The 22,085-nt window shown below is 42.0% G+C and overlaps 1 protein-coding gene across 1 annotated transcript in view; it reads left to right on the top strand.

The window, feature by feature from the left end:
- Positions 1–22,085, top strand: part of LOC124155994 (nuclear pore complex protein Nup88) — a 364,729-nt gene that overhangs the window by 77,565 nt on the left and 265,079 nt on the right. The window lies entirely within an intron of this gene.

The raw sequence follows: 22,085 nt of genomic DNA, 5'->3' as shown, positions 1-22,085 counted from the left end.
GCTTGGCATTTATTCACATAATTTTTTTGCTATTCTTTCTTGGAGTAGGTTTGCTAGTAAAGTGTTTTATGCTACCTGGTGCAATGATTTGAATTTTCGAGGGATTATAAAGAAATGCACCTTTTCCCTTATAATAATGTCTTATTGTTATGCGATTACGATGATTACAGATGCGAATATGTGGATGAAATGAAAATTTGAATTATTTTTATCTCTTTTAAAAGTGAAACCCAGTGACTTCCCAAGACATAAAGTGACTTTCCAAGGTCTCCTTGTTGCTATTTCTACATTTTTTATAGCTATCAATGTTGAGTAATCAATCTTTATTCTTTTCGGCTAAAAATTGCTATGCTTATAGGTACAATAAGTACTCCCATAAATCTGAGTTCCGGCTATGGTCCTAATAAACAACGTCATGCTCGCCAAGTAAGGAAAAAACGTGATACAGGAGTGAATATAGTCTATCCGCGCAACAATGGGTGTTACTGCATACTGGAAGGCCTTGATCTTGAGAGCATTCTTGTCGGTGCGATATCGGTGTACAAGGATAGTTCAGTATTCTCTCCGGTCATTGTGGTAAGCAAACAAATCAAACTAAGTCCTCCGGAATAGCTTCATTTTATCATTTCGGGTCCCTTACACCTCCCACTTCTGATCCTTTGTATCTCCCGCGCATCTTCCTTCCTTTCCTCTCCTCCAGTTCAACCCCTCGTTCTACCTCCGAACCCCCACCTCGACGAGAGAGGGCGAGTCCTTTCAGAGGAGAAAGGGGTGGAATAGCGAAGTAGGGGTAGTGATCGCCGAGGAATCGAGTGGGGGCGGCGGGGATCAGCATCTCCTCCTCTGCTGCTCGAGGGGAAGGGCTTCCTCAATGTCCCCCTCCTCTTCGCTTGCCTTGGAGAGAGGGGTGTCCTCTCCTCGATATGTACCCATCCACTCCCCGCTTCCGCCTCCCAACCGCCTTCCCCGCCCATTTCGATGAAATCGCTCGCCGCTCTGTTCCTCGCCAATGCCCTCCAACCTATCCGACACGCCATGAGGGGGCGGGGTTTGACCCGATGGCGGGCCCAAACGGGATTCGTTCTCATGTCCCGGATGGGGAGGAGATCGTTAACGGGTCGGGTTTTAACGGTTTTGATGTGTTGGGGGTGGCGAAGCCTTCGAGTCGGCGTAGGTGTTCTATTATAGGCGGGGATAGGCGAAGGAGTGAATAATGGTGTGGGTGGGAGGTGGGGGATCACCTTTTGGGATCGCTGAACTATGCGCTGAGGTCAGTTATAGTACATCTCCCCTCCATTCTCTCTCTCCTTGTCTTTTCTTGGGATTATTTTCTGCGGTTCCCCGGGTCTGGTCGATTGCTACGTCGCTCGGCTAATTTTCGACTGCCGTATTGGGTGTGTGTCGCATACCGTCCTTTCCCGTTTTATTTTCTCTGCATTTGCACTAGTCCACTTATTTCAGATATTTTTATTGAATAAGTGTGTCAGTACGTTAAGTTAATAATTTATTCTATATTAAATGTTAATGAACTAAATATTGGCTATGGAAGGTTAGACAAAAAAGCATACTGATAAGAGGGCATTGTGTTTACTGAAATATTCTAATAACATTTAAAATGATAGCTATGCACAAACTCAGTGGCTCTGCTAGGAATTATCTTTCTTTACAATATTTACGGCAGATGTGGCACCATTTTTGTATTTTTGGGTTAGTGTAATATTTTTGCTGAGGTTAAACTGGTTTATATTGGCAGAATATATTTACGTTTACTGAAATATAAATCTAATATAATAAGTTATACCGAGTTTATAAAACTTTAAAGTTATTTTTTTTGAGAAGTGGTAGTTTTCCAGCAATTTCTGGAACCGATCATGGTTATAACTTACGTAGGAATGTAAATTTTCTAGTTCCTAAGCCTAATCTTTCTTTATTTAAAAGATCATTTCTTTATTTGGGGCCGAAGATTTTTAATAAATTACCTTGTTTGATCAAAGAGTTAAAGAGTATAAATAAGTTTTATAAAAAGGCCAAAGATTGGCTGTTATCCCATGGTGATATGGATGATATTTTTGATGTTTGTGAATAATATTATATTATTATATATTATTTTTATATTTTTGTGAAATGAGGAAAAAAAGAAATTAATTTTGTTCTGTCCACATATTATACTTTATTCTTGCTTATTGTAAGGTATTGTATCACATATATGTTTCATAGTGATAATGTTTCAAAAAAATTATATATACTTTCTTTTTGTTTCTGGTCTGCCGTGAAATTAATTTTTTTAAGATGGTGGCTCCCATGCTGGTTTATTAACCATTGGAGCTACCTAAAGCTCCATTTGTGTTGTCCTGTTAAAAAAAAGTGTACATTCAAGCTTGGAGTATTAAATTCAATTCAATTTATAGCAAATTAAATAATGGACTACGTAAGAGCCGATATATTTGCCCGCCGCACTAAAAGGAGTTCTATCGCAATCGGCAATTTAAAGAAATCAGTGAACTCGGGAAACACAATCACAGGTACATTATTGCTGCATGTTCCACAATTTTTAAATGATCTGACCTAGGTTTCGACACAATGCGCTGCGTCATTTTCAGAATGATATAGTGTCGAAAGCTGGGTCAGACCAGCAAACACTTGTGGAACATACAGTATTAGTTTCTCTGTTATTATGTTTCTTGTCACACAGTTCCACCAAATATCGCCAACCACCCTTAAATTAGTGAACTCGTTAAGCGCTGGGTGACACCACGCACGCACTCAATAGAAATCACTGACCATCAATGAAGCGTGCACTTCCGGATTTCCTTCACCACCGAATGTTATTGGTGCACTCACACTCGACCCGCCAGACTCCTTTGTGCATCCCTCCCCCCCCCCCCCCCCCGAAATCTTTTTTATTCCCCTGAAATATATCATGGCTCCACTTCCTTCTGTTCTTTTATTTCTGCACCCACCTCCTCCCCTTCGTGAAGCAAGGGAAAACCCCTCCCCGTTCCCGCCGTGACATCCGTCAACCCCCATAATCGTCATCCCTTCGATAACCCTCATCGCGCATTTCAGATATTAAAACGAAAAGAAAGGGAGCGCGGGGGGACAAATGAGTGGAGGGTGGCGAAGGGTGTATTATTATTTTTTATTTTAGGGTGGAGGTTTTTTTTTGGGGTGGGGACTCCACGCGTTGCAGTGGATGTGGGCCTTTGTGGGGTGGGTCGCAGCGGAGGCTCTTTCGTCGTCGGTCGCCACTCTCCTCCGCTGAAACAATGGACTTCGAGGTGGAAGGAGTGGGGGAGATAGTGCTGGTTGCTCTTGGGGAGGGGAGGACTACTGTCTGGTGTCGGAGGTGGGTTACGGATGGCGTCGGGGTTGAATGGAAGAGAACTTTGGCCGAGGGGTGGTTGTTGTATGGCAAGGATTGTGAAGGAGCGAACGTAATGATGCAGCGTGGGGAATAATTCCTTGGATACCGAGAGCTCGGACACGACTGGTTTCAAATGCGTCTCGAAAGATGTAATATCCTCTTCATAATTTTTTTATCGTTTGATTTAGTTGGGTTTCCAATCCTCAACGTTGAATTAATTCGCTTATGAATTTAGATGTAATAAAGATCAATTTTTTTCGAAGTATATCATCATGTCTATAAATACTAACATAGCCGTGTTGTCGTGTGCTGGTCCAGTTGGTTTGGTAAAGTGTTCTTCTATCATGATCACTGCGGTCCTGAAGAACATTCGTTGAAAAAAATTGTTAACAGGTACTAAAATACATAAATCATCAAGTGGATATGGATAGCATTATTTTTATCATAGTACCTTATGTTTTGATCATTTGAAATTGAAGACAACGTCAGTGTTTACTTAGATGGTATCTACCTCATTTTGAAAAAGTCTCGGTTGAAAACACATTTCAGATGTTGGAGGAGGGAGGTTTTAACACGTGCTTCCCCTGGCTAAGCCTCTGATAATTGAATGTTGACAAGTCTCAGGGATGAGGTGGTAATTTTGTGACGCTCATGGCCTCAAGATGGGCTCCTTATTTTAATAAAATGCACTAATTTAGCTTGGCCTTAGTATTTCCTTTTTTCGCGAGAGTCATTTTATTTTTTTACCTTTTTTTATTCTATCATCGCGTCTAATATACTTTATTTTTTGTCTTTCTTTATTAAAGAATAGCAATTAACCATCTTATGGATTTTCTGGGTCTGGTGGTAATGAGATATTCAAATTGTTCAAATCTAATCTCACCATTGTCTTAAAATAGTTATTAGCCGTCTTTAATGACTAGTGAGCGGTGTTTTTCAGATTTACTTCTATATTTTCAATATACTAAGAATAACTCACTAGTTTTGGTAGTATCACTATTCTGTCTGCTGGATAGTTTTCAAATGAGCTCGTTCGCAATTTTGTTTATTATTTTCGATTCTGGTATTGTCAAAAAAATGAAGACACCCAAAAATCTATGGCCTAAAGCTTTTTGCAAATAATTTGATGCCGTCACGAGCTCATGCTTAGCGCGTGACCGCTTCTCTTGTACTCCTCGACCTTGCGCGTGGACCCTCGCTGTTCATTCCTTCTATGCGAATCTTTCCCGTAGTGATAGGTTCCTCGTGAAAGAGTGAATGAATTAGAACTCTCATGAAGTCTCCAGTTCAAGGAAAGTGGATCGCAACTTAGTCGAGTTTTCTTATTTAAAACTTTTTTTCGTCAGAACTTATCTTTCCCTACCATCTACTGAATTCTTTTAATTAATTACAATTTTTGATATCGGTGAACGACCCCATTCCGTCTTATTGGCCGGTTAGACTAGGACAAAACCTGTTAATTCTTTTGTCAGAAAACTCTAAATTGCGCTTCAGTTTTAAGTAGTTTCGAATAAAGAAATCAGTTTCCGACGAAATTCGGCGGAAATCTTTGATATATTTAATAACGAAACCGCTTGTCTATTTCCATTTTTCGATATTTCAACTGGTAATTAATGCCATTTTTTAAGATATTTGTGATCATGAAAATGGCATTATGTGTCGAAACCTGGGTAGGTTGAATAAAAAAGTGCGGAAATAGACAAGTACTTTCATTACGTGTAGTAAGTAGTTTCCTTGTCTTTCATTTCTTTTGCAGTGGTCTTCATCTATTGCAAGGGTAGAAACTTGTATTTAATGATCCTTTTTTTCACGGCATTTCGTGTTATAATTCATCTCTATAGATGGATTCTTACACTAGTCATCCTAATGTAATTTTGTGGTGCGCGTTTAGTTAATGCTCCTCCGGCATTCGTTATACCTAGGCGTTGCTTCAGTCCCATCCATGCACTATGGGGATAGAGAATAATGTTATCTCTGGTACATAGAATTTCGGTATTTCGTTTGGATGCTAGAACATAGTGGAAATAGTTGGCTTCACATTTCTGTTATTTTTCCGCTTGGAAGCATCGTTTGAAATTTTTGAAATTGGAGCGCCTCGCTCAACCGGGAACTTCGTTTTGCACTAGATCCCTCGACGCTTTTAGAAAATTAAAGTATGGAGCATTATTTCCAGCTCTAGAGAAGAATAAAGAGTGAGTATTTTGTGTTCAGTACCCTGATGATACGCCTCGGGCAGTGAGCACAATTGAAAACTTTAAAAAAATCGGACGTAATATGAACTAGGGGAGAATTTCTTCCTTCGCCGCTGGGAATCGTAGGAAATTGCATTTGCCGTTTTCGGTGGTGACGAGGAGGAATAGGAAATAACCATGGTGAAAATTTCAAGCGGTATGTTCGTGAGTGTATTCCTCTCGTGGGGAAGCATTACGGAATTTCAGTTTCTCATTGCATATATGGTTATTCCTTCCCTCTCACTCCTCTTGTAACCATTGTCTCCGGTTCGAACTGCGAGTGAAGACAATGGCTATGCAGAAAGGAGCCGGAGGAAAGGTTTTTGCGGGCAAGGAAGGGGGAAACTGTGGTATTTACGGTAGGGTCGTGTGCGAATTATAATCAGGAGAAGGTGGAAGTAATAACGCCGCAATAGGGAACTGCCTTGGACGAACGAACGAACGGATAGCGACCTCGTCGCAGAGATATATATTCTTCCATTTTTATTCGAGGAAAATAATAAAAACAAAAAAGTAGAGAGATCGCAAGGCAAGTCTTTCTCCCCCTGGGGAATTGTAGCGATTTGAAAATGCTTATGGGAGAGAGATGGATGGGAAAAAGAAGGGGGATGCAGAAGGAGGTGGTGGTAATGTGAATAAAAAAATATATGCGATAAGGAACGTGATGAGGATGGTGGTTGGGTTCGGGGTGGAAATACCCACGAGGAAATCTGAGAATAAAATATTTTAAGTACGCGTAATGATCCTTAGAAATAATTTTCGAGCGGAGTGGAGTGAGGAGTAACCTCTTTCTTTCTTTCGCTGGTTCGATGCTGAGGTTGGTTGTGGTGCTGGTCGCGTTGGCGACGACGACGTGAGAGTCGCGGATAATAATGGGGTGTTTGTCGAGGTGGGATCGGAGACGGCGTTTCAGAATTGGTCGCCATCGCGTTCTATTCTTCTTCTTCTTCCATCGCTGCCTCGCCTGAACGTCCCGCTTGTGGCGTTCCTCCTCCTCTCCCCTCCCCCGAAATACCCCACCCCCTTCTCCTCCTATGTCTCCCTGCAAATGAGGGACACATGAGGGGGAAGGGGAAGATGATGATGATGATGATAACAAAAGTAAAATAATAATAAGGAGTGTGCTCTCCCCCGTCCCCGTTAAGGGTTTTAACCGATGCGTGTTTGTGTGTCCTATGCGGCTATTGTTCCTCATTTGTTTTTCACGATGACTTCGAAAAATTCCTCTTTGTATGTGTGTGTTTCTCCTTTCTTTCCTTGTTCTCTTAGAATCCCCCTCTCCTCTTCTTAAACTCCTCTTTATTTTCACCAAGAACTGCTCGCTAGCTCTGTCTCGGTGGTTTCAATGCAGAGATTTTTTTTCTAGGTGTGTTCATTAAGCCACAGGAACGGGGCATTGGAAGTCGTGTGGTTTCCAATCTCCTCATTCTTTACTCACCGTTTCGCATTGTGTTTCTTCGAGGCGTTTCTCACCTTTAGTGTGTAATGCTTATCAGACGATGCGGTTCAGCGAATGTTGAAGTGAGGATCTTTCTTATTTATGTTTGAACCTTGTTTTGCCGTGCTAACGGTGAGAGCCGTGATGTACACGTCAATGTACCATTTCTGTATTCTCCGTTGTATTGAGTGACCATAGGTGCATTCATTTATATTTGAATTACAAAGAAAGGAGATAAAATGTTCGCTCTGATATTAAAAAAAGAGCGAGATCTCGTGCTTATCTCGTGACGCTCATGAAATCCCTATACTTATTTCTTTACTCTGGCTTCATTCTCCATTTCGTAAGTAATACTGATAGCATACGTAAGTACCTACTTCTTATATTACAAACTTTGCAATTGTGCTTACTGGCGATGACATAACCTACCATGATTGAGCGCAACTCAGTATCAATTCTTGACGCAGTCGCTTGGTGTTATATCCATTTGCATTTGATTTCTTTATTCTCTCTATGCTGTGGTTAATAGGTTTGCTCGTTGCCAATTAAAATCTTTCCGCTTCTTCATTTGCTCCAGGAATAATGCATTTTCTCATTCCGAATATGCTCAATGAAGCAGTAATGACATTGTCGTATTGTAACGCAGGTAGGCTTTAGTTATAACTTGCATTACAGCTCACGGTTGTGGCTATGTTTAAAATACGTGTCTTACATAACGAAGTGACGAGTCCATTAGCAGCGTGGCCATCCATTTGGAAAACCTGGAAAATCATGCAATAATGCAAATGCAATCGTATTTCCCTTCGCTAAATCACTTGGTGACGCTCCTTATAATAATTTACTAACGCATCTTACAGGAACTGTCACCGTATGTTAAAATCCCTTTTTCATACAAATTTACCTAATTTAAGAATATGTATATAAATTTAATAAAGATTAATAGTATTCCGTAAAAAATTACTTTCAAAAAGGAGGGAAATGTTCGTTAATATCTGAAAAAGTCGTATTGGAATTCATTAAAATGAAACAATTTTGACGGTGTATTTAATTACGCTGGATTGCATTACTTGATATTGCACGGTTTTTCAATTTTTTTGCGCGATGCTGTATTGATTGATGTCGTTCAGTTATTTATTTTCCTCAGTTGAAAATGAAGCGTGGTTGTTGTGCGTAATTATCTCCTCTTTTAACCAGGGAGTTTCCACGTGCGGGCCCATTATGTTATTTTCTTTCACGAAATCAACCGGGGATCGTTTTCAACTGGGGACCCGTTCACTCTTCCCCTCTTCATGCGAGCCATTGTCATGCGAACCCCGCTCTTAACTGGGCGACAATCTCCTCCCTCCTTCTTTTCATCCCTCCTCGACCATTTCCGCCCACCTCTACCCTTCCAAGCGATACAACCACGTACTTAAGCATCCACTAGTGAACTTGGAGAACCTCGATACTATTGACCAATGCATCTCTCCTTAGGTGGTGTCTCTGCTGCAAAGTGAATCAATCCAAATACGAATTAGTCTATATCTTCATATACCAGTATTACTAAAAATTTTAATTTTTCTCATCGACCTAAGGATTAAAACAGAAAGACTTTTCGCCGGTTGACCAGGACATTTCTTCTAAGGAGGTGCATCTGCTTCAAAAGCGAGTTGATCTAAATATGATTTCCTATATACTTCCTTTGGGTTTAAAAAGTTTGAATTTCAGCTATATACCTTTCACCATTTCCTTCTATCTATTAAGAATCAAAACACCCGTAATTGCGGATAGCTATATCATAAATAGCTCTCTTTCCCGCCAAATGACAAGTACGGAAAGCCATTGGGAACTACGGATTATATTTAACATTCCTTAGGTATTGAGATATCTAATTTAGAACGAAAGCATGAAAGTTTTACGTTAGTTATCCGGATAATTCATATGCATTTGTCCTCCAAATTCAACGATTCCTGATCCATTGCCTTAGAAATTATGCTTTTTATTACACGAAATTTTATTTTGAACTCGGTGGTGATTAAACTATGTTAATGAAGTCCTCGAAATAAATCAGCGTTAAACTAATAAGGTTTGCGAGCTGCCCCTTGCAGAGATGTTCGTAAAATGTCATTTGTATAGGACTCTTTATTTGTGATTTTTCGTACTGCGCAAGATGAAGATCAAGTTCATTTTTTTATTTGGAAAAATTGTTGAAATTTAATCATGTACTCTTGACTAAATTTCTTTTTCCACTTTTTCATTGGAAAATTGAGAGAAGGAAATTGCAATTCATTTGACATAACATGGTGAACAGTTCCACCTCATCGACCTTTGAAAGTTATAGAAATTTTATGTCGTATTCAGTTCGAGACTATATATTTCCATATTGTTCCTCATTTTGAAGGGCGTAGTATTTACTTCGTTTCGTGGCAGAACCTTTGGAAAACTGTTCAAATGCTACCACCCCCTTCACTTTCTTACCCCCACCCCTTCGGCTCCCTTCCGTCGCAGATGCCAACCCTCTCACCACCTCTCGAAGTCTCAACTTGCCCTTTCTCTTTCTTCGAATGTTCTGGCGACGTTTCCTCCACATCGGCGTGTGGGTTGGGTCGAAAAGTATTCCAATTTATCCCCCACTGGCGACCTCTCTTCAGCTCCCTTCCTTTTCATCCCTCTTTCGTAATGGTGCTGGTCGTTATTGAGACGCTGGAGAGGACCCTGAGTGACCAAGGGGTCGACTTGGAGGGCCCGGTCGCGATTTTCCTCCCGCAACCACGATCCCCTCTCCAGAATCCCCTCCTCCTTTTCCTCATTCGTCTTGTCTCTCCACTCTCATTTATAGGGACTTAGTTCACCCCAACGGTCTGTCAAACTCCTCTAACTTTGACACAACTTCGGTATTTGCTTGGTGGAATTCGGTTATGGTTAAATAATGCATAGTAATTTTTAGGATCTCACGCTACGAATTCCTGTTTATAAGCAGTCGTGTATGTGATTTGTAGAAAGGCTAGCCAAATTTCTACTTTATAAATCGAATTCTCCCTCAAATTTGACACGTTCATTCTAGAAACGGTCTGATGAGGTCAGTGAAGTGAAATTTTACGTAATGTGATGCTTTATTTATGTATCGTTATTCTGTTGATTGAAACAATTTTGTCTGAGGATATTTTCAACTACCAATTATCTCACGAACTAGAATTTCCTGCATTAGGAAACAGACCAGGGTATTGCCCCTTCAGTGCTGCTTTCGCATGCATGTTATTCGCATAGCTGGAAAGGCAATGTTTTCGAACCATTTTCTAAGTTTTCGGCTTCTCTCATGTGACAGGGGACGGCCTTTTCCATATTTTGGTGATATCTAGCTGTGAAGATAACTCGGAAAATTTCGACCACGATTGTGACCATATTGAACAGATAAAGCTTGAAAAATGTATTTTCCATGTCAAAAAGTGGTACGTGCCATATCGTACTTGGTGTAGTGAATAAATTTTGTTGTTCGCTCTTGACCTTTTTGCGCGTCTTCAGAAGTAAAAAATAATCCCTGGAATTCCATTATTTATTATCCTATCTCCCTGGTATTCGTTGCGAAGTAGATAAGTAAATATTCTTCAGCTATCGAGAATAATTATGGGTTTTGTGTGAGATTTGTTTAGTTGTGGAGGTTCTTGTCTATCTATCAAGTCTAAAGCTGCAACGTATGAAGTCATAGTTACCAAGAAATGAATAATGCATGAACTTTGTATTTCATCTCTTTGATATTTACAACAGCTCAACTGTTATCAACGCATAAAGTTCAGTTTTCAAGACGTGAGTTTGGTCAAACTATCTTGGTTTATATAGGTAGTTATGGAGTGGTGAAAGTAAGCATGAAGTGGTGGTCCCTCATGGAAATGACGCTTGATGTTTTGAAACTGGTTTAAGTCTAGTGATTATGAAAGTGTGGAAAATAAAAATCTCGTCTCTTATTTGTAACAATATGAGTTTCTAGTCGATGAATTCACGTTTGGCTCGCCAATGTTTCAATTCACACCTATTGAGGCTTAAAATCATCCTATAAATATTCCACGTTAGGTGAATAATGTTTGTTGACCCATTGGCAGCCCGCATATTTCAAATAACAGTAGGATGAGAGCGGAACAGATGGGAAGTGACGAAAGCTTGATTGGAAGTGAATAAAGAGAGCGAGGCGATAAAAGAGAGGGAGAGAAAAAGACGCATGGTGGGCAGCGGACGCCCTTTCGAACGTTCTCGGTCGATTCCGAAGTGGAAGTGGGACTTCGGAGGGTTATGGGGGATCGGGAGACTTGGAGAAGGCGGGTCTACTGTTTTATCGGGTTTCCACCGAGGCGAGAGTGGCCCTCGTGAAGTAAAGAGGGTGTGCAGGGAGAGGACGAGAGATATACTGCGGATATGCGGGGTGCGGTGGGACCTGGGACGATGGGTGGGACTCCGATCCGAAGGGCTTCCCCGTTAAGAGGCTGTGCGACAATGGGATCCGGTCTCGATGCTCGACACAAAACGGTTGGTCATTTAAAAGGAGAGGCGGGGTGTGGTCTGGGAGGGGTCGAGGGGTCATTGAGGAGTCTGGACGCGAGGGTAGGTTCGAGGTTTGAAGAGTGGAAACGATAGTTCTTAGGACCGGTAAGTGAGCGTATAAACGCCACAGAATGACTATAACCCGTGGGAAACAATGGAAGGGTAAAAATCCTGTAAACCGCCCGGCGAACCTGAAATTGTTTCCCAGAAATTAGGGACTGCAGAAAGATACCTAGAGAGTAAAATGCATGAGCATAAATTGATTCGTATTTAAGCTCATTTTTTTATTGCTTGCCGTGGTAATTTATGGAAGGGAATTCTGGGAAAAGGATAATCCAAGCATTCAAGTGTCGAATTTACCTTTTAATATGTGGGACTAGGCCGATGTATCGATCATGAAATGTATAGGGAAAATCCAACAGGAATCCTGCATCGACAATAGAATCTAAAAATAAAATTCACCAAAAAAATACAATTGTATGTGAGGAAATGCTGAAAATGGTATACCTGCTTCTAAGGCAAAGCGAATAAGTTTCATTTTAAGTAGTCATTTATTCATTCCCTCTTCATTTGTTATAATGATTCATTTTTTCATCTAAGGTTTGGTTTCCTCATTAGAATCATTTTTGAATCCGAACTTTAATGCTGTAAGATATGTGTTTTAAATTATTGGCTCCAGTTAAACATTGGGTTTCCATGCTATATAATGTTATTAACATGATCGTCTCTTGTTCACGAACTGCTTCAGTAAGTTCAGTGTGCCGTTTCAGTAAGCAGTTACCCGCAGCGACCAGCATTTATCAATTTCGTGATCTTCGACCATCAATGAATAAAAGAGCGCGATGTACGTTTTCTTCTTACTAGTTTTATTGTTTATTCTCTTAACAGCTTTAACGATTGCCGCAGTTCATGTAGTTAGTTAAAAACATCTTATTTTCATTTTTTCCTTTTCGTCATTTCACCGTCCAGGCGACTTGAAAAGACGCATCAGAGAGCAATCCAGGGTTTTATTTTATCCAAAATTGTTTACTGTGATTCAAACGTTAAATATCTATGTTTAGGTGTGATAAGAAGTGGATGTGACGCAAGTCGATTTTTTAGTTATTTTGCTTTCCATTCAATTTGAGATTGTTATGGAATAGGACTCGACAGATAGCGAAATGGCTTTTGTGAGTCAACTTTAGTCTACTCGTGTCAATTTGATCGAAACCCCAGAAATGAGTTTTTGACGAGGTCTGGGCCTGCTCTAAGGACGTCTCAAGCGTAGGAGCATCATCACCACCATAATAAAAAAAATCGGGTGATACCCATAAACCAATCCTGGGCTTCCCGAGAAATGAGTGTTTGTCAGTGATCAAGCTTCATTTCCTTTCTCTAATTTTCTCTCTGAATTGAATAACCTCGTTAATTCTAATTAGTGATGCAGTAGATAAATTAATTCATTCATATCCTATCTATCTGAAGTCAGATGTTTGTAGTCGCCGGTTACTGCTTATCGCTCCCAGAAATCTCTGTAGGGCTTCGCATGCATTAACCTCTGAAAAAATATGAAGAATGGATAGTTGAATGCTGCGGCCTCGGGGCGAACGATTTCCTCGTTAATCGTTATCGGCCCCTTGCTCTTGACTATACCCTCTTGGCCGACCACGCCGTGGGATTGTCTTTTGTCTCAGCGATCGTTTAAGAGGCCAAACCCACCATCGTCTCCTCACCGCAGCGCAGCTCCAGCCCTCATGGATGTCGCGGTCGCCGTAAAACGGCATCGGAGACCATTGTCGTCTCTAATTCGCGGGATTAATCGCTTTTTTGAATTGTTTCAACCCACCCCCACTCACTGATTTTTCTCTTTTTTTATTATTCCGTTTAATGCCCGCATCTTTATTCTCCAGACCCCTAATAAAGTTGAAGAGCGCGCGCACTGCAACAGTGGCCCAAGTGGCGTCAGGAGTGCACTCAACGACCACCGCTCCCCTTCCCCTACTCCTTGTGCTGCACTCGTGAGGGCATAATTTCATCGCCATCACAAGGAGGCGCCTCATCCTATGCCAACGTCTTTGTCCTTCTCGCTTTCGTGCATTTCGCTCTACTTTTTTTAGTCTATTTTTTTCTTCTATTTTTGTTTTTCTCTTGAGGGTACCCACTGCGGCTGCGGAGGGAACCCCCAAGCCTGCCCCTGCACCGTACCGTCCTTATTTCGTCCTTCCTTTCCTCCTGTCTCCCTTCGCCGTCTTCCGGTCCACAATTGCCCGCAAATCCCTTGCCGCCTCCTCTCTCCTTTTGTCTCAGCTCTTTTTTTTTATAGCGTGCAGTCGGGGCGAGGATTACTTGAGACGTCGTCACACTTCTTTGCCCTCTTGCGGTCGCTTCCTCTCCCTCTGTCAGGAGAATATTTTGAGACGAGAATCGTGGAGTTGCACAGTATGTCAAAGGGGTTTGGGTAAACCACTCCGTGATGTAAGCGTTCTTGGACTTTTACCCTTTCTAAATTTGGAACGTGGTCGTGACGTATAATTGCTTTGCTCTTTGAGGAATTTTTCTATTGACACGGAAGACATTGGCTGACTGGTGTCTTGCTTTACGCTATATAATCGTAATACCCCAATTCCCTAACCAAAGGCTTTTTGGCGTAAGGTGAAATATCACCAGATTCTGTGAAAACACTTGGGCGCCCATCAGTATAACGCTCAATTCCGTTGGGTCCGTTTGGCTTTTAAATGTCTTCAATTAGGTGACTCTCCTCGTCTGGATGGAGAATACTTTTCGACGAGAATCGTGGAGTTGTACAGTACGTCAAAGGGTTTGGTTAAATCACGTCGTGATGTAAGCGTTCTTCGTCTTTTACCACTTCTAAATTCGGAACTTGGTCGAGATTTATTTTTGCTTTTTCTCTTTGAGAATTTTTTTTAAATGGACATGGAAGACGTCGGAACAGTAGTGTCTCGTTTTCCGCTATATATTCGTGAGACCCTAATTTCCTTACCAAATGGTTTGTTAGGAGGTGAAATTCCAGCCACATCCGTGAAAAAATAGGGCGCTCTTCACTAACCAGTTCCATTGATTCCATTTGGCTTTTAAATGTCTTTAATTAGATGACTCCTTGTGATTTTTCGAATTCTCTCAGACGATGCGATTTATCTCATGACAACTGGGATACTTCTAGTGGAAAGTTTTTAGTTAAGATAAAATGAAAAGTGCTCCTTTTTTCTCCACACAATTAATTTAATGGGGATGGAAAAAAGTGGAGCGAAGGTTACTCGAGGCTTAGACGAGGAATCACCGGCTACCAGTCAGCCTTGTTTGCCATCTTGTAGCTGCTCTCTTCGGATGGAAAATATTTTGAGACATGAATCGTGTAGCTGTAACGTGTTTCAACGAGTTTTGGGAAACCACTTCATGATTCGTTCGCAAGCGTTCTTGGTCTTCTACCTGTTCCAACTACGGTACTGATTCTCAAACTTTTTTGGTTTCTTCTCTTTGGAGATTTATTTCTCAAGACAACTGAGACGTCGCTACTGTGGTTTCTTGCTTTCCGCTTCACGTGCTTAACACTTTAAGCAGTCCTGAACTGCAGGTTTTTGGCTGGATGTGAAATTTCATCAGCTTCCGTGAAAACATCTGCGTTGTCATCTCTATGTCTCTTTCGTATCAGTCCTGAACTTCTTAATAACCATATGCTTTTGACGAGCTGTATGCGAGAGCTAAACTGCTAATTTGGATTAGGCAGCTGGCTGTTATGATTAAATTTTCAAGTTTACTCGAGCCATATTGCTTAAGTAAGATATAAATTTGAATAGAGCCTACTTCACAATTCAGTAAAAGAACTTGGTAGCTGGAAGAAAAACATGTGCTGGAGCGGAAAACTCAATTTCCTGAACGAGTCCTTCTCTCGCAAGTGTTTAATAAGAAATGTGAAAGTTGCTTCCCCTTTTATTGAGTTGCTTACGTCATTTGAGTTCTTATTCTTTTTTTCGCTCAGGGATAATATTTTATGAATGTAAGGAGTCCCTCACAACAATGTGTAAACAACAGTCAACCCCACAAGGCCGAGGAGTAGTTGAGGAGCAGTGACCCGCTCGCTATGAGCTCGTGAAGTTATCTACTTCTCTACGAATGGGGTTAAGGCCGTCGACGTTTCGTCCAGAATAGCCCTGGAATCAGGCGGCGGCTCAAGGAACGGAAAAATATAGGTCAATTTCTTTCTTTTAACAGCAGAAATCGAGAGCAAATAAATATTGTTGAACTAGACCTTTATCATCTCCTTTCCCCCTTCCGGAGGACCACGGAATTCAGTTTGGGAATGGTTGCCCTACAAAAAAAGATGCCTCCTCTCCCGAGATACTAGACCGGGTCGATCACAGTCCCCACTTTCGCTCCCCCGATGTTGAGTCGTCCGAAGCTACTAACCTGCCACAGGGCGAATCCTCCCGGAGTCCGAGAGATCCGTCGGCACTCAATATAAATGCCACTCTACCCCGCCTTCTCGCTCTCTTTTATTCCCAGCCGGCCCCTACTCCGTGCTTGGGTCCCCGCGGGGGCTGGAGGACGGAAAAAATAAGTCCGTCGGTTCGAGGAGGGTGCGGGGGAACCCCCTTCTTTGGCGCTTCGACATCAGTCTTAAACGCACTCCGCCGTCCCCACCACCACCCCATGCCTTTCATTCCTCCGAAGTCTCCGTGCCTCGATTTTTCTCCGACCGCTGCCCCTCCTTTCTTTCCTCGCGTCACCCTCGTCCTCCCCCGCCATGCCGGGGCGACTCGAGTCAACCTCCCTTCGCATCACCGCCCTCCCGGGTCCCCGTATATATAGACAATGTATCGGCATTTGTCTTGATCAGCGCACACCGCCATTTTGATAATGTAATTTTCTCTCCTCGTGTCGTGGGAGGAGGGTGAGTTGAGTGGCTTCCTACTTCTTAGGGGATGGGGTGAAGATGGGTAAGGTTCTTCCCTCTCGGGTCCGCGAGGGTTGGGGTTTTGAGCGGGGGGGGGGGGGGTTCGGGAGCTTTTCCCGGGAAGAAAATGAAGAGAGGAGCGGAGAAAAATCGCCGATTTGCGGGCGGACGGGAGAAGGGGCCTTTTCTCCCAGGGGTATGGGCCAGAGTGAGAGTGGAATGGGTTAGAACCAGCTGGTCGGATTCACGGCATTGTTTTGTTTGTTTTTCTTTTTGCTTCCTTTTCTTTGTATTGGGTTTTAGGATTTTACTCTGGTGGTGTATCGATGACTCATGTGTTCCGTGCAATTTTTCTGAACTCCTGTGTAGTATAGAAACAATGGTTTCCTTTCAAGTTTTGCCGAGTAATACTGAAAGAAGCCTGGTCAAGAGAGACTTTTAAAAATCCTAAAATTTTGTTAGAAAGACAAGGTCACTAAGAATTATTTATTCTTTAGCATGAAAAGTAAGTGAAGAGTACCCAGAACTCTTAATTAAGAGTAGAATATACGTGTGTGAAAGCAAATTTTTCACATGCGTATATTCTACTCATTTTCACATACGTGTATCACATATCTCTAGTGTTGATTTATGAGGTAATAAACGTTTGTTGTTTATGAAGGCCAGTGGAGCTAAAGAACTTAAGCACATTATCGATGTGCAAATTTCGTCCGCCGTCCTTATCACTTTCACCTAAGCTGTTCAACTTAATCTTTTCAATGTTTCTATTAATCGCATCTTGACGCATATTGACATGATATTGACGCTAATTGTGAAATTAGTATGATACCTTGGCTCTAAATGGTAAGCTGCTATTCTGAGTCAAAATCGAATTATTTTCTGTCCTGGTTAAAAATTCCATCATGGATTTTCTGTACGTTGTACGGAATTCATGAGGATCTCATAGAACCCATATATATCTGAAAAATAAACTTTCGATTCACTTTTTGCCACGTTATACGGTAAAGGCCTAAGAAAAAGAGGGACATCAGTTGATCCCATGCATACCTTTTATAAAGGCTGTAGGTTTTCAGTGCTTTGAAGACAGTCTAAGCGATATCGTGAATAATTATTTTTTTTGTAATTCTTAAGTATACTTTTTCAACAGCTTCAAATGTGCGTCAACCAAGCTGCTTATCATTTCGCGTGGGAAGCGCTGCAACAAGCAATACTTGTTTTGATATCGGAGTTCAAGTGATGGTAACATAGAACGTGCCAGGCGAGGAAAACACAGAAAGAGCAGTGGAGAGTAAAGATAGTATGTGACGGTGGATGGAGTGTAAAATATGTTAAGAGATGGAAGGGTTTGGGGGCCCTGGGCCTATTAAAGTGATTGCCGGGACAACGTAATGAAGGTTGAGGAATGAGCAGCGACCGAAGGGATATAAGAAGATTCGGGAAAGGGGGTTAAGGATGTTCCGGGGGAAAGATGGTATTTTTTTGGCGGGGAGAAGGGGACGGGAAGGCCCTCGGGGTTGCTGGCGGAGGAGGAAGGCATCCACTGGCGAGATTGGCTCAGTGGAGTCGGACCGGGAAGGAGTTCTGTCCCAAGTTGTTTATTTTTTCACTCTTCCGGAGCACCCCCTGCCTTCGTCTTCTCCTTCCATCTCTCCAATACAGTTTTCTCTATTTTTCACTCCACCGGTATGGTCCAAGGGAATTGGCCATGAGACCCAGCTCCTCTCTCCCTTGCTCACCGCACGCACACGAACAAAAGGGAAGGTATATAGGTATATTTACTCCGTTTTATCCCGTATTTTGGGGTCCATGTGCGCGATGTGATGGATTCGGCACTTTGAGGCCACGGGTCCATCATGTTCCACTCTCCTTTAGTTTCCTTCCCCTCTTGTCCTCCCGGGAGATATTTTTTAATGGCAAGGAAACAGGAAACACTTCAATTAAGGACCGGCCCTTTCATACTTTTTTGAAACTCTCTTCCTAGTCCCGTGATTGATCCTCCTGTGCCGCTTCGGTTATTTTTACCGGGCTTGTGAGGAAACTCCGAGGTGGTATCAATCAGAGCCTTACTTAAATTAAGGGGCTTAATTCAATATAAAGGACGATGGTTGGATCTTTTTCTTTGTTAATATTGCATCAAGTCATCACTCTGAATTAACTTCATGTGGAATTACTATTGCATCGCGTTCTCTTATGTCATGTAGAATTTTTACTACGTGATTGTTTTTGCTCCTGGTTTGATGGTGGTAGGAAAAGCAAATAAATCATTGGGAGTAGTTAGCTTTAAATTCTGTTTGCATGCATCAAAGTACTTCAAGGTTTCCTTTTGGCAATTTCTGTCGAAAACGTAGGTTAACATTTTTATTGTTCCCTTGAAAGGATTGTACTTTTAACGATTTCTGCTTTTGAGGCTGCGATTAATTTAGCGAGGATTCATATGCAATTGGTTATCCGATTTTGGTGATCTTAAAAGAGCTAAAAAAAAAAGAGAGAGGCTCTAGAACGTTTGTTATGAACACTTGATGTTTTTCAGTGCTTATATATAAGGTATATTATCGTGCTTTTTGGTCCGTTGGAAGTTTTATGGCTTCAGAAAGTTATAATGTTGGAGCTCTTATCAATTCTACAAGGATATATATGTATTATGGTCTCCAGCTTAGATGGTGAACGCTTGATTCTAGCGGAAATATATTCCACAATTAGGCTTTATTTATGACCACTGGAACTACTTATCATGGAAACGTAATGATTCACAATCCTAAATGCACGTCTTGCATCGATGAATTTACCTTCGTTTCATTAATCAAGGTCAGAATTTAAATGGAAATAAATGTAGACTAGCTAGCTGATATGCTTTACATGGTTAACCGGTACTGAATCAGGAATGGGGAACATGCATGAAATTTGTTCATCATGCTAGTAAGTCTCACTGAATTGACAATTTTCTCACGAGTCCAAATATATAAGCTAAAACTCTCCTAGTATTCCACAAACGTCATTAAGTCCTTATTAAAAGTGCTCAAATATCGCTTGAAGTAACGTGACCTAGAACGCTTTCTGACGTCATTGGACGGTACACCATTCAGAGAGTGGAGCGGTAGAGCCTTGAATGTGAGATAACGAAGTAAAAATAGCAATTATTGTTACCAATTTTACGTTTGAGCCCCTGCATAGACTGATTTTCTATCCATTTCCTCTGTCTTTCATCAGTGGATACCGTACCGTGACGACACGCTCCGATGACGTAGTGTTTTCAAGCAGGCGATGATGATTTACTTTTAAAGACTCATAACTCAGCAAAAAAAACATTATTTATCCGCCAGATTTTCGGCGAGTACATTTGAGGTTGGCTCCTTCTTATTATAGTACCTTAAAAAATAGTCCATGTTCCCCATTCTTCTGACAATGAGTTACATCATTCGGCGCGCCCTAGTCAGCATGATCCCCTGATTCCACGATAAAAATGACTCTATTTGGGGGATCAAGCTCGAGTCTTTGTGTGAACGAATGATTTTTCTTCTTTCAAATTTTCCCGCTGATGCCGAAAGCTGGTATTTCATGTTATTTTGCTGAAATGATAGCGATCTAATTCATCAAACCCGAGATTGAATGATTATAATTTTTCATGGCGACTACTCTCCGCTCTCGCAAACATTTTGTGCACAAACACCTCTTCGGGTGGTAACTTTAGCGTCGTCTCTATTTCTTAGAGAGCCTCTGTCGCTCCTATTTCCGAGTTTTCAATTGGTTCGGCGATACATCGCAATAGTTTTCGTCGCGACGAGAAAATCTAGAGTCGAATCGTGGAAAGAAAAAGAAGAAAGATGGCAATTTAAAGGCGATTTTCGGAAGTTTCTTGGGTTTCGTGCAGACTTGGGGTGAAGAGCCAGTAGCATTAATGGAAGGACGGGGAAAAGATATCGTTGTCGCTCTCTCTCCGTCGAAACTCTCTGGGAAAGGGGCTCTCGCGAGAAAAATGCCCCGACACTCCATCTGAATCGAGTTAAGACGGGAGCAGGAGCGGCGGACCAAGTTTCGTCGTTTTACTCCAGAAACACTCCCCCCCACTCTCCTCGCTGATGTCCTACTCCTCCTCTGTCTTCCAGCTTCCACAGACACGCCCCAACCCTATACTGGCCGCCTCCAAACCCCCTGAACGCCTGCAGTACTCCCTTCCTCCTCCCCCACGTCTCCGACAGATATCTGTCGGATGGATTGCTCCTCTCCGCCAGCCAGCGCGGGATTAGAGAAGATGCCCGCCTTCCCATGGGTGTGCTCCGGTATTTTTTCTTCTTATTCTCCATCCCCCCACTATATTCACCCTCACAACCACTTCTGCTACCTCTACTGCACCACTTGGCGAAATATTCTCTCCATTGACAGCAAGAGTCTGGATTCAATTGAAAAGTTCCTCACGTCATTCCACAGGGAGAGAGGCCTCATCCCGTACATTTTCGTCGATTCGCCCTCCCAATCTTTTTTGACTCCATTTCCGAACGCTCTGATACATATTTTTTCCCCTGTCCTCCCCCTCTTATCGTGTCTCTCTGATGAAATTTTCACGACGTGCCGTGAATCCGGCGTCGCTCGTTTGTTTGGATGTCGTTCGGGGGCGCTGGCTGCGATTTTTCCCGCGTCTGATTAAGTTGGGATGCTGCTCAATGACTGGGGGTTACTTGCAGAGAGAAAAATCTTGCTCTCGTCGGTCCATATAGGTTGTATATGAATGGAATACAAGGCGTTAACGAAGGTTAGCCGTCGCGAAGTGTATGGTAGACGTGTAACTGTCTGATCCGGTGCTATGTGGCGGCTTATTTGGATGTAATTCAATGTGTGCAACAGCTGAATCAGGAGTGTAGGAGTCAATGTCTGCTGTCGTCATCCAACATCACCGTTGTAAGCCCAAGCATAATCTCTTTAAGATGGTAACAGTCACAAGGATACATTACAAGTAGTCCAGGCGTTACCGTACAGAGCCCTAAGCTTAAGTAGTATTTATTCATTTTCATGAAGATTTGGTTTCAGATTTGGGAAGGTAATATGGAATTTCAAGATATTTTATGCCTCGCCTTAAGGGTCAAAATAAATGCGATTTTATCGATAATTTAGTTTTAAAATGAGATAATGCCTTGTTTTTTTCACAATGCTGAATTAACTATGCATGTTGATGAACTCTGATAATGAGTAACGCTTCTCACTTATTTACTGAAGTGTGTTGGTTAATAAATATCACTATGAGAAATTGCCGATCCTATGGTAAAAGGGCAAGAACTGATTCAGATCAAGCAGCCTTCCCCACTCAAAGTGAAACTAATTCATGATTAATTCCGGCGGCTCACCGAAACCATGACATGCAACAGATGGCCGACCCTCTCTCCATCAAGCTACGGAGTGATAATGCCAACCGCTAAAGAAACCACGCCCTAATTTTGAACACCAGGTGATCATAATACGAATTCCAAGCGACATCTGCTGGCAGATACCTGTGTGATACACACGATTTCGCGCTCTCCTAAACCTATTCTCCCCTAAACGTTTTGCTTATTAGATTACGGTGGTCCCCTTCTCTTCAGTTGGCGATACCCCTTCCCAAACAAGAGGTTGGAAAATATTCAGCCGGCCCTTGGAGGAATAAATATTTGCGACGAAATT

This window comes from Ischnura elegans, chromosome 3, assembly GCF_921293095.1.
Source record: "Ischnura elegans chromosome 3, ioIscEleg1.1, whole genome shotgun sequence".
NCBI classification, from domain to species: domain Eukaryota; kingdom Metazoa; phylum Arthropoda; class Insecta; order Odonata; family Coenagrionidae; genus Ischnura; species Ischnura elegans.
Note: the sequence above shows the minus strand (reverse complement) of the source record. Positions and strands in the feature narration are given on the sequence as shown.